Below are 12,563 nucleotides of genomic sequence, written 5' to 3' on the forward strand. Positions count from 1 at the left end.
TTTTCTTGTTTGAATTTATTTTTTTACGGAATTACTATGCAATGGAGTATTTATTAAGTTTTATGACAAATACGATGTTAGACTGATACATAGTACAAGTAGAGATAATTGTAAATATTTTTTTTTTTTTCTTTTAATTATGACCTCAATCTTCTAGCGGCAGATGGAGGCAGACATTCCATAGCAGTGAGAGTCAGCTGATTGTGACTAGCGTATCGCTGTGAATCACTACATTTTAAAAGCAATAGGATGAAAAATCGATAAAGCCAGTCAGCCCAAGCTCACAGAAACATAATAATGACCGACCCACAAACATAAGTTTAATGTGTAATAAATACATATGAATGAAAAGTTTCACTTTTCTTCCCGTGAAGCATCATCGGCTTGGTTTTATGTTCTCCTGGTAAGATGTTAGTGAGTTAGTTAGTGAGTTGCGGCGGTGTTATGAAATCAATCAATAAATCAAAATCAGCTTTGTGAAGGAGATCCATCGACTTTTCTTTTCTAGATTGATTAATTATTTTTATTGAGAATCATCTCTGCATTAAACAGACAGTTTGAAAATTACATTGAAATTTTTCTGGATTAATTCTTTTTGTAGAAAGTATGGTCCGATTGGTTATTTTTGTATAAAATTCCTTTCTGATCAAGGTTTACAAAATAAAAAAATACCTTGAGAATATAAAAAAATTGCTCGTCGTGAATCGTCTATGAATGTGAATGCAAGAATTATTAGGTACTCACGTTTATTTTAGTAATAAGGGCACTAGTAAAGTCACTAAAGGAAAAGAGTACTACCGCTTCAAATATTTTGTAGAGATATTATGTATAATATTAATATATAAGTATATATGTATGTAAATGTGTACGTATTTATAATTTATATTTATAATCAGGCTTTTTTAGACAAAGCTGAAAAAATTCTCTCGGTGCTTTGGAATTCTGAGACTCTGAGATGACTCTAATTAATTTTAATAATTTATGATCTCTTATCCTTTTTTCTAAAAAATGAAATCTTTGCAATGCAATGCAATGCAACACTTAAATTACCCAAAAAAAAATTAACAACGGGCAAACATAAGCATGAGATTAAAGCGGAGAAAGATCACCTTGATAGTTTTATATACCCTGACCTTATACCTTGTATTACAGATGAACATTAATTCAGGAATCATGTTTTGTATGCAATACGGAACGACGATGGTCCATGCTCTACGAACTTGAAAATAATGCAAATTATTTTATGAAAGCAAAATTCACTTCCATAATGCAAGATTTCAGGAACACGCAAAAGAAACTTATATATCACAAGAACAAAATTATATTCATAAGAATAACGGGAAAAAAAAATAATAAATAATAAGCTCTTATTAATGTAAATTAGGCCATGACACACGAACACACACAAACAAATAAATATCAATATATATTGATATGAAATATTTAAAACACACGTCCGTCCCAATATGTTCATATAGCACAAATTTCACTCTCAATTCATAGTGAAACATCACCTTCATAGATTTATGTTTCCCTGGTACGATGTATGAGTTGCGGTACGAGACCATAAAAAAAAATTTACTTTCGAAGCGGGCATTTCTTTTTCTATAAATGATAAGGCACTAAGTTCGTACAGCCACTTTCGTCTCTCTACTTCGAAATATACACTTAATCAATTTTGACTAAATTTACTGAAAAAAAAAACATATATAACGGCGTAGTTCTTATTATTCAAAAAACTAATAATTGTCGGTAGTGAAATAATCAGGTGTTAGCCGCATACCACCTGCGTAGCCACTGTGTAAGTGTAGTCACAACAATGTTGGTCTACAATTAAGAATAAAGTCATTGATGACGTCAGTTATGCTGGCGTCACTCTTTTTAAAACCACGGCCTGGACCGTACTTCGACATATACTCGTATGTATTTCTGATTAGAAAATATGTATATGATTTCATTTTCATCTCGTCTGTCAATTGATCATGGTTGCTTGCTACAAAGGAATCACCAGAACTTCGAAAATTGGTCACGTTTGTTTCATAGTGCGGGAACCAGGACTTCATAAGTCTGAAGGAGTTGTACAATATGTTTCATGATTGCTGTGAAAAGTAAAACTTATTGACCTGACTACAGTTACGTATAAATACATAATATGGGACTCACGTTTTTGATAACGTTGCATACTAGGAGAACAGACTTAAGTATTCTGATTTGTATACAATACTGATACGACTACCCACTGCTCTTAGTTTTCAAGATATGTATGTAGGCAGACTTTTAAGATTGACAAAATATATTGTTACAAAATGTATGTCTAAGAAAATCTCAGAAGAAAAAAATGTTTTTTACATTAGTTTTCAGTAAGCCTGATACAATTGCCCTTTATGCTCTCTGATTTTAGATATCTTAGTTTGATTTAATTTTGAAAACGGGAATTCCTTTCTTCATGATAGCCGACACTAAAATATAGTTTCGCCTTAGTTCGTGCATGCATGTTTGTCACAACGTCTGCACTATTAACCTTTGAAATATTTGTATGTTTATCGTAGAACCAATTCTCTGGGTTTTCGTAGCATCCCCGTAGCAAATTGTGTAATAGTATTCTGTAGCTTTATGAACACCTGGTACTTCATAATCCTACTACTATTATAAAGGCGAAAGTTTGTAAGTATGGATGTATGGATGTTTGTTACTCTTTCACGTAAAAACTACTGAATGGATTTGAATGAAACTTTACCACAATATAGTTTATACATCAGAAACACATAGGCTACAATTTTTGAGGTTTTTAATGTGAGGTCGTAAAAAAAACACATTTTTTGCGCTTACATTGCAAACGCTGACTGAATCCTACAAGATAGATCAAAACAATTTACTACAGTATTGTACAATTTAAAAAGGTCTATGTATGGTATATGTTTATCTCTTAGGAATAAACCCAATAACCATTTTTTATCCTTTACTTTGTACGAGAAATAATGGCTTATTTACGAAGCGATTTTAAGCAATACAGTATTAATCCTTATCCAATTAAGTATCTTAAATACATTGTGCATTTAATAAAGATCAATATGGCTTTTTACAGCATGTAAATTAAATAAATATTTTCGAAGATATCACAGATTTAAAATGCAGAGTCATAGCAATTTCGGCGATAAAATACCGTTTCGGTGATAAATACCGGCAGCGGCGCCAGGCGAACGGGGCGTGGGGGGAGCGGGGTAGGTGGCGGTGGGGAAGAAGTGCTCATCGCTGAGTGCGCGACCCGAACGCGGGGCAGACGCGTGAGGCAGACGTCGTTGACGGTTGTGTCCGTTTTGCGAATTTTCAAGGCACTAGCGATTTGATAAAAACGTTATGGTCGCCTACTTTAAGTAATATAGGCCTAAGGTTAGTTATTGCCGGTTTCTTTTTGGTTAGGAGTTACACGTACAAAAAGATACTTCATTTTTACGAATACTTCATTGATAATATTCATTACTATATATATAGGGTTATACAGTTAATTATAACTAATTCGGTAACTCGCAACCGAGTACCGTTGCATAATCTTGGCGCATCCAGGTTACGCATTCACAAACGGGTACACTACCTTAATTCCAACTTGTGTGATGGCACCCCGGACAACTCTAAAGAGTTTAGGAACTCTACGGGATAACTTGTAGTGTCATCGGATGACATAACTGTGTCAATGGAATTATACACTGATGTTTCGCGTTTATTTCGGCCAAGATTTTTTTATTTATTTTCGCAACAATCTGATTTTTTGGTGCCAATATGTTCTTTCACACAACCAATTTTCGTCAAGAAATTTTGTTGCAGATTCGGAAAAACTTGTTCAATAAGTTCGTTTCTGTCTCCACAGCATGACAAAATTGCTGTGTGAAAAGAACCATACCTACTTGGTCGGTGTTTAGGTGGCCTTCACCAATTTCTAGCAGTTTTTGAGCATATGCTCCTGATTCGACATCGCTGAATAACTGGACTCGCATGTTAGTGGTAAGATAAAGCTTTTCAACTTTAGACCACAGATATGAGGCTTTTAGACATGCGTTAATTTCATCTGCTGCAGTGCCTCTCTCGATAATAGGTAAAGTCTGTCTAAAATCCCCTGCCAATAACACTACCACACCACCCATCAACTTTCGATTGCTGTGAATATCTTGTAGACAGCGATCAAGCGCCTCAATGGCGCGTTTGTGTGACATAGTGCACTCGTCCCACACGATCAGCATACATTGTTGCAAGAGGGCGCCACGGGCACTGCTCTTACTGATGTTGCACGTTGGGGTTTCTTCGCTCGCCAGATTAAGAGGTAATTTAAAAACCGAATGTGCCGTTCGTCCACCGCTCAGCAATGTTGCAGCGATCCCAGAGGAAGCCACCGCTAATGCAACTTTACGGTCCTTACGAATTTTTGCTAGAAGCAAATTAAGCAAAAATGTTTTACCTGTACCGCCCGGGGCGTCAAGAAAGAAAAGGCCGCCTTTGTCAAGCTCAACTCGTTGTAATATTTTGTTATAAATGTTTTTTTGTTCGGGTAGCAGGCGTGGTTCAGTTTCGCTGACCTGAGCGTCTAATAAAGCAATATCGTAGCTTAGCTCTTTGATCAAATCGGTCGACAACTCTCCTCGACGCTGGTGTAGGCATACCGAAGTCAGACAATTTCTTACCGGAAATCGTTATTATTTTGTCCTCTATATGTCTCAGTGCTTCATTGAAACATAGATCATTGTTGACTTGATCCATCCTTTCAAATCTTTGCAAGATATCCTCCGATAATGCAGATTTATACTTATCCCATAGTTGAAGAGGATTGGATAAACCGCAAGTGCATATCAATATTGCAAATAGTTCTCTTATTGCGAAGGAGAGCGACACAGCACTGCCTCTTCCATTGTGGCATCCCAGTGGTTGTCATCTTCCAACAACCCCACTTCTCACACGCTTGTCGAAAAGTTTGAAGTTCTTGGCCGTCAACTGTTTTAGATCCAAAAAGCTAGTGGGGCCCTGTACTACATTCAGCAGCATTCGCAAACAGTAACATTCGAAGTTACTAACATGCACTGTGTAAATGCGCCCAAGAGCATCTCCTGCCTTCACACCTGGCCAGCCGTCGACAGGTGTGCCTTGTAACGACGTTTCCATTCTTTCGACGACACGTTCCATGTATAGTAGCGGGGTACGTCAACATAAAGTAATGTTTTTGCAAATGCGTCATTTTGGCAAAGCAGGAAAATGCAGTTAGTGTCGTCTTAGGTGGTGCGGCCATTCTCTCTCTAAAATTGTTTTCAGTGAAGTAAATCGCTGACCATTAGGCAGATGAACCGCAAGGTGAGTGACTGTTGGGTGTCTTTCATGCAGAGGCAGACCCAAGATCCGCCACGCTGCTTCGTTACTACTAACATATCTACCGGCTCGATACGTTTGCACCTCATCTCTCGGGTCAATATTAACATTCCTTGCTGTCGAATGTTAAAAATAGCCTGGTCGCTGCCTTTGTTTATATATTTACAAATATATTTTATCGCCTGTACCGTATTGCAGAACTCTACATTTATGTGACAGTTATAAATTTTAGACAGAAGAGGAGAATATGGGACAATCCAGCTATTGTCAACCAATACTTCCTGTGTTCCACCTCGGGTTTTTAGAGTTATCGTACGGCCGCCATCTCCTGGTGTTCTACGCCTGTACAAAGGATAGCCTTTGTCGTTAGTTTGAGTATCTTTCAAAAGCGCCCTTGGATACTTTTGGTGCATTTTCCTTCTTTCATGCATGGTGATGACGGATTTAGTGCACCACAGGGACCGTGAATCATATTTTTGGTTACAGTATCGTAGAGTTTTCGATCACTTTCTGGATTTGGTATCTCCGCACTTATGACTTCATCAATTTGGTTGGGGCGTAATTTTTCCGTCAACCACAGCAGTAAGTGCACGTGAGGCAGACCTCTTTTTTGCCACTCGATCGAGTACATGAAACACTTCATATCTCCAAATATTTTACCTTTTGTAAGTAGAGCAACCAATTTTTGTACTTTTATTTTAAATAACCTGGCTGTTAAGTCATGTCTGTCTGTTGCATTTTGACCTGGAATGAGCTCTTTAGTAATTTCTGGCCAAGCGGGATTACATGTCATTGTAATAAACAGATCAGGCCTCCCGTAGTTACGCACGTATGTGAACGCATCCTGCGTGTACTCATGAAGATATCTCGGGCTATTTACAAATGACGATGGGAGTATTACCAATTGACCCAAATTGTTTGGATCTAAATCCGCATCATTCCTGACCGCGTCTTGTAAATGTATATAGTTTTCTGCTCGCAGTTTTGTTTGGTTTAAAGCAATAAACCTTAAGCGCTCACTCTCCACTTTGACATACATGTCCACCAAAAACTGAAGCAAGAGAAGCCTACATCGAAGCAATAAATTAAAATTGTTGCGACGTACCATCATATGATATGCATAAAAGTCTTTGCACGACACTTTTTTGTTCGGTATAGGCTGTTTTGTAACTGGGTTTGTCTGAGGAATATCAAAACTGTACCCCTCTTGTCCTTTCCCAAAAAATTATCGGGTACTCGAGAGCATCATAAAATCTATGAGTGTCCGGAACTCTAGTAAGCCGGCCATCGTGCGCCTGAATAACAATGTCCCGAGACGCAGTTTGTTCAGTACTAACTACTACGGCAGCTATTTCGTTTGTGGTCGGGGCATTGAATCGTCTTTCGTGTTCACCACGTGGTACACGATCTGGGTGTATCACGACCTTGTAATTATCGCTAGTCACTCTATCTTTAGCCATTTTAAATTCATGCACTAAAACGTTGTGATCATGTAGAACTTTTTGTATTTTTTGAACTGTGTTTCTTTCCACACCTGGTACGTACTCAGAACGCCTATCAACTTGTGCTTCCTCATCACCCATGAAATAAACTTGCAAAAATTTTGGTTGCGTATTAGCAGCAGGAAGCAAAGAGCCAATTGTGTGGTATATTTGCCCTTGGATTGTAAAAGTCGGGCAAATCCTGGCATCGACACAATGTTATCAGCTCCAAAAGATGTCATATGGAAGCATGTATTGTATTTTCTTATGTTTTTAAAAAACGGCGAGACTCATCTGTTTCATTTGAAAAAAGTTCTTTAAGAGGTTCAACACGCTCGTCTATTGAAGGAAGAACTACTTTTCCTCCCGAACAACACATGCCTGCAGCTTCCTCTTTCCATTTAAGAGCACCGCAAAATCTGCATTCTTTATTCATCGCTTCTATTTTTATAAGCTTGTGGCTTTCGTAATCAAGAGTTTCATCGTACTCAAATGCAGCTTTATCAAATACTCCCCACGCGTTTCTTGTAAATATTAATCGTCGCTGTTGTGCCCTTTCAGCAACAGCGCATCTGCGAGCTTCAGCAGCTTCAACAGTTTCAGTAGCTCTTTGGGACCCTATGTAAGTCGCTTGCTGAAGACGCCGAGCTTGAGACTGTTCGGGTGTCTCAGAAGCCCGTTGAGATGCCAGATATTCAGCGTTCTGTTGACGTCGAGCTTGAGACTGTTCGGGTGTCTCGCAGCCCGTTGAGATGCTAGATACTCAGCATGCTGTCGACGTCGATCCTGGGACTGTTCGGGGTGTCTCAGAAGCCCGTTGAGATGCCAGATATTCAGCGTTCTGTTGACGTCGAGCTTGAGACTGTTCGGGTGTCTCTGCAGCCGTTGAGATGCTAGATACTCAGCATGCTGTCGACGTCTATCTTGGGACTGCTCTGGTGTCTCAGCAGCTCTTTGAGCTGCCTCACGCTCTGCTTGTTTAAGCCTTCGCAGTTCGGCTTGTGGAAACGTCTCGTTAAGTCTAGCTACTTTCATAGTTCGAGCTTTATTAGAGCTTTGGGAAAGATTAGACTTACGCTTTCGCGGCATAATTCTTAAGTACGGTTGTTTCTATACTTCCAAAAAATAGTACGTTAGTTATTGTTATGATTGTACTTTAAGCAATCCTTGCCTAATTAATTAACCTATCTATATAGTAATTCAATTATCAATGAAGTAATTCGTTATAATTAACCTATTTATATAATTGTTATAATTAACTGTAAGTAACCTATCTATATAGTAATTGAATTATCAATGAAGTAATTCGTTATATAATTAACCTATTTATATAATTTGTTATAATTAACTGTAAGTAACCTATCTATATAGTAATTGAATCATCAATGAAGTAATTCGTAAAAATGAAGTATCTTTTTGTACGTGTAACTCCTAACCAAAAAGAAACCTGGCAATAACTAACCTTAGGCCTATATTACTTAAAGTAGGCGACCATACGTTTTTATCAAATCGCTAGTGCCTTGAAAATTCGCAAAACGGACACAACCGTCAACGACGTCTGCCCTCACGCGTCTGCCCGCGTTCGGGTCGCGCACTCAGCGATGAGCCACTTCTTCCCCACCGCACCTACCCCGCTCCCCCCACGCCCCGTTCGCCTGGCGCCGCTGCCGGTATTTATCACCGAAACGGTATTTATCGCCGAAATTGCTATGACTCTGCATTTTAAATCTGTGATATCTTCGAAAATATTTATTTAATTTACATGCTGTAAAAAGCCATATTGATCTTTATTAAATGCACAATGTATTTAAGATACTTAATTGGATAAGGATTAATACTGTATTGCTTAAAATCGCTTCGTAAATAAGCCATTATTTCTCGTACAAAGTAAAGGATAAAAATGGTTATTGTGGGTTATTCCTAAGAGATAAACATATACCATACATAGACCTTTTTAAATTGTACAATACTGTAGTAAATTGTTTTGATCTATCTTGTAGGATTCAGTCAGCGTTTGCAATGTAAGCGCAAAAAATGTGGTTTTTTTTACGACCTCACATTAAAAACCTCAAAAATTGTAGCCTATGTGTTATTCTGATGTATAAGCTATATTGTGGTAAAGTTTCATTCAAATCCATTCAGTAGTTTTTACGTGAAAGAGTAACAAACATCCATACATCCATACTTACAAACTTTCGCCTTTATAATAGTAGTAGGATTATGAAGTACCAGGTGTTCATAAAGCTACAGAATACTATTACACAATTTGCTACGGGGATGCTACGAAAACCCAGAGAATTGGTTCTACGATAAACATACAAATATGCATTTCAAAGGGTTAATAGTGCAGACGTTGTGACAAACATGCATGCACGAACTAAGGCGAAACTATTTTAGTGTCGGCTATCATGAAGAAAGGAATTCCCGTTTTCAAAATTAAATCAAACTAAGATATCTAAAATCAGAGAGCATAAGGGCAATTGTATCAGGCTTACTGAAAACTAATGTAAAAAACAATTTTTTTTCTTCTGAGATTTTCTTAGACATACATTTTGTAACAATATATTTTGTCAATCTTAAAAGTCTGCCTTACATACATATCTTGAAAACTAAGAGCAGTGGGTAGTCGTATCAGTATTGTATACAAATCAGAATACTTAAGTCTGTTCTCCTAGTATGCAACGTTATCAAAAACGTGAGTCCCATATTATGTATTTATACGTAACTGTAGTCAGGTCAATAAAGTTTTACTTTTCACAGCAATCATGAAACATATTGTACAACTCCTTCAGACTTATGAAGTCCTGGTTCCCGCACTATGAAACAAACGTGACCAATTTCGAAGTTCTGGTGATTCCTTTGTAGCAAGCAACCATGATCAATTGACAGACGAGATGAAAATGAAATCATATACATATTTTCTAATCAGAAAATACATATATGTCGAAGTACGGTCCAGGCCGTGGTTTTTAAAAAGAGTGACGCCAGCATAACTGACGTCATCAATGACTTTATTCTTAATTGTAGACCAACATTGTTGTGACTACACTTACACAGGTGGCTACGCAGGTGGTTATGCGGCTAACACCTGATTATTTCAACTACCCACAATTATTAGTTTTTTGAATAATAAGAACTACGCCGTTATATATGTTTTTTTTTTCAGTAAATTTTAGTCAAAATTGATTAAGTGTATATTTCGAAGTAGAGAGACGAAAGTGGCTGTACGAACTTAGTGCCTTATCATTTATAGAAAAAGAAATGCCCGCTTCGAAAGTAAATTTTTTTTTATTGGTCTCGTACCGCAACTCATAACATCGTACCAGGGAAACATAAATCTATGAAGGTGATGTTTCACTATGAATTGAGAGTGAAATTTGTGCTATATGAACATATTGGGACGGACGTGTGTTTTAAATATTTCATATCAATATATATTGATATTATTTGTTTGTGTGTGTTCGTGTGTCATGGCCTAATTTACATTAATAAGAGCTTATTTATTTATTATTTTTTCCCGTTATTCTTATGAATATAATTTTGTTCTTGTGATATATAAGTTTCTTTTGCGTGTTCCTGAAATCTTGCATTATGGAAGTGAATTTTGCTTTCATAAAATAATTTGCATTTCAGTTCAGTATTGCATACAAAACATGATTCCTGAATTAATGTTCATCTGTAATACAAGGTTATAAGGTCAGGGTATATAAAACTATCAAGGTGACCTTTCTCCGCTTTAATCTCATGCTTATGTTTGCACGTTGTTTAATTTTTTTGGGTATTTTAAGTGTTGCATTTTTTTTTTAGCAAAATGATTTTTCTTTAAAAACTAAAAACAAAAACTTTAATAAGCTAACATAAGCTATATATAATATGTATTTCATAACTTTTACATGATTGTAGATTAGGTAGGTTATTTAGACGATCGACCTCACAGAGGCATCCTTTATCTTATACCTTGAAAGATTTCAAGTTTTGTAGATAAAAAGGATAAGAGATCATAAATTCTTAAAATTAATTTAGAGTCATCTCAGAGTCTCAGAATTCCAAAGCACCGAGAGAATTTTTTCAGCTTTGTCTAAAAAAGCCTGATTATAAATATAAATTATAAATACGTACACATTTACATACATATATACTTATATATTAATATTATACATAATATCTCTACAAATATTTGAAGCGTAGTAGTACTCTTTTCCTTTAGTGACTTTACTAGTGCCCTTATTACTAAAATAAACGTGAGTACCTAATAATATCTTGCATTCACATTCATAGACGATTCACGACGAGCAATTTTTTATATTCTCAAGGTATTTTTTTTATTTTGTAAACCTTGATCAGAAAGGAATTTTATACAAAAATAACCAATCGGACCATACTTTCTACAAAAAGAATTAATCCAGAAAAATTTCAATGTAATTTTCAAACTGTCTGTTTAATGCAGAGATGATTCTCAATAAAAATAATTAATCAATCTAGAAAAGAAAAGTCGATGGATCTCCTTCACAAAGCTGATTTTGATTTATTGATTGATTTCATAACACCGCCGCAACTCACTAACTAACTCACTAACATCTTACCAGGAGAACATAAAACCAAGCCGATGATGCTTCACGGGAAGATAAAAGTGAAACTTTTCATTCATATGTATTTATTACACATTAAACTTATGTTTGTGGGTCGGTCATTATTATGTTTCTGTGAGCTTGGGCTGACTGGCTTTATCGATTTTTCATCCTATTGCTTTTAAAATGTAGTGATTCACAGCGATACGCTAGTCACAATCAGCTGACTCTCACTGCTATGGAATGTCTGCCTCCATCTGCCGCTAGAAGATTGAGGTCATAATTAAAAAAAAAAAAAAACAATATTTACAATTATCTCTACTTGTACTATGTATCAGTCTAACATCGTATTTGTCATAAAACTTAATAAATACTCCATTGCATAGTAATTTCGTAAAAAAATAAATTCAAACAAGAAAATTCAAATTTTCGAGAAAAAGAAACAAAAATTCAAAGAAAGTTTTCTGAACCATTGCCTCTCAATTTATGTTCTCCTGGTTGACAGTGTTATGAACAACGTGACTGTTACGTTCTGTTACCTAACTCGAAACATCTTACCAGGAGAACATAAAACTGTGTAGTTAGTTCTATAGTGTGCTTTTGCTACGAAATACTCGTGTCTTATGATTTCCTGGTTTCCCATCCGCTGAGATAAACGTGACTGACTGTGGCTTGTTTGTTTGTTTGTTTGTTTGTTTGTTTGCTTGCTTGTTTCGTTTGCACAACAAACTACGTGAAGTTTGTTACGTACGCGCTACATATTATAAAATAAATGAACATTGCCGGGGCAACATCGTTGTATGGATAAGATATCATATAACAAGTAACGCCGCTGACTCCGCGGAACGAACACCAAGCCGTGTGAACCAGAAGATTCCTGATACCAAACAAGCTATGGAATGGGATTGCTATCCTAACATCGGGGCAATCATGTAGTCTTAGGTATAGGTTATAAGTTTTAATATGTAATTTTTATTATAATATACATATAAGTAAGTTTCGTAGTTTTCCTGGAACCTCCGGTTGCCACCTTATATAATTAGTTACTTCTTTATTTGGTGACTGGGGAGTTGGTTTAAAACGTAAAAAAACCGTTTTGAAATTTTGTGAGTAACTTTATTTTATAAATTTAAACTACTTACTTTTTTTAAAATAATACTGTGGA

This window comes from Danaus plexippus, unplaced genomic scaffold (assembly GCF_018135715.1).
Source record: "Danaus plexippus unplaced genomic scaffold, MEX_DaPlex mxdp_38, whole genome shotgun sequence".
Taxonomy (NCBI): domain Eukaryota; kingdom Metazoa; phylum Arthropoda; class Insecta; order Lepidoptera; family Nymphalidae; genus Danaus; species Danaus plexippus.